General features: G+C 39.1%; 1 pseudogene; it reads left to right on the plus strand.

Moving 5' to 3' along the window:
• Positions 1-523: 523 nt before the first annotated feature.
• LOC106832165 (ubiquitin-fold modifier 1 pseudogene) lies at positions 524-779 on the plus strand (annotated as a pseudogene).
• Positions 780-1,385: the final 606 nt, after the last annotated feature.

Below are 1,385 nucleotides of genomic sequence, written 5' to 3' on the forward strand. Positions count from 1 at the left end.
TTTGGAAGAAGGATCTTTGCAGATAATCAAGTTAAGATGAAGTCATTAGGGTGGGAGCTAATCCAATTCACTGTGTCCTTATAAATAGGTGTAATTCAGAACCAAAGACACACGTACAGAGAGAAGATGATGTAAAGACACGGGAGAAGACTATCTACAATTCAGGGAACACTTGAGGCTACCAGAAGCTAGGAGGGAACAGTAACAGATTCTCCCTCACAGCCCTCAGAGGGAACCAACCCTGCCAAAACTTTGATGTTTGATTTCTAGCCTCCAGAAATGTGAAACACTAAATTTATGTTGTTCAAGCCGCCCAGTTTGTGGGACTTTGTTAAGGGAACCCTAGGAAACTAATACAATCGATCAGACCTGTAAGAAATTAATGAAGGAGAACCTCTGTGAAGGAAAATGAAGATAGTGTAAAAGAAGGCTGGGAGAGGAACAGGGCGGGTTGGTCCCTGGCACCGGGGAGGAAATGGGGTTACCTGGCAGAGTCGGGGTCTCTGTCCAGACCAGCTCTACCATGTGGAAGGTTTCCTCTAAGATCACTCTGACGTCGGATCTGCCGCTCCCTTACAAAGTACTCAGTGTTCCCGAACGTAGCCCTTTCACAACAGTCTTAAAGTTTGCAGCAGAAGAATTTAAAGTTCCTGTAGCAACAAGCACAATTATTACCAATGATGGAATGGGAATAAATCCTGTGCAGACTGCCGGAAATATTTCTAAAGCATGGTTCAGAACTGCGAATTATTCCTAGAGATCGTGTTGGAAGTTGCTAATATCCAGTACTTGGAGCATAGGATTACCTTTCAGATTAAATATTGGTATTGTTGCAAAACTGAAATCAGCCATTTAAAATACTATGAAAACACCAATCGTTGATGAAATAATGAAAGCTGACTCTCCATCCCTTCTTGTTATTCACACTCTTCATGTGAAGAGGGAACATGTAAGCATCGAGGGCATCACCACCACAGAAGACCATAGTGTTTCACTGCTACCTCACAACGCACACAGGTGGTTCATTTGGAGTAAATGGATTATCCAACTGTGTTTTATAACTGGAAGATGCTTCCAATATTCTTTCTGAGATCATTTGGAAAACTAAAATTTGCTGAAACTTCCTATTTGTCTTTAAGTTAAAAATTTGAAAGAATTATGGATTGCACATGGCAGTTTGCATCATAGCATCCGACTTACAGACTTAAAAGTAGTTGAATTCTTAATTATATATTGTTTTTGATACAGGATATAGACATATCAATGAGTACTTTATCTTAACTTTTTATCATTTAGGTTTTTTAAAGTTTGAAACTTCGTGTATTCATACAAATCTTAATTTAATATCAAAGAGGCAGAAATTGAATTTTTTGATCTAGCCCTTA

The sequence above is a fragment of the Equus asinus genome, chromosome 9 (assembly GCF_041296235.1).
Source record: "Equus asinus isolate D_3611 breed Donkey chromosome 9, EquAss-T2T_v2, whole genome shotgun sequence".
In the NCBI taxonomy this organism is placed as follows: domain Eukaryota; kingdom Metazoa; phylum Chordata; class Mammalia; order Perissodactyla; family Equidae; genus Equus; species Equus asinus.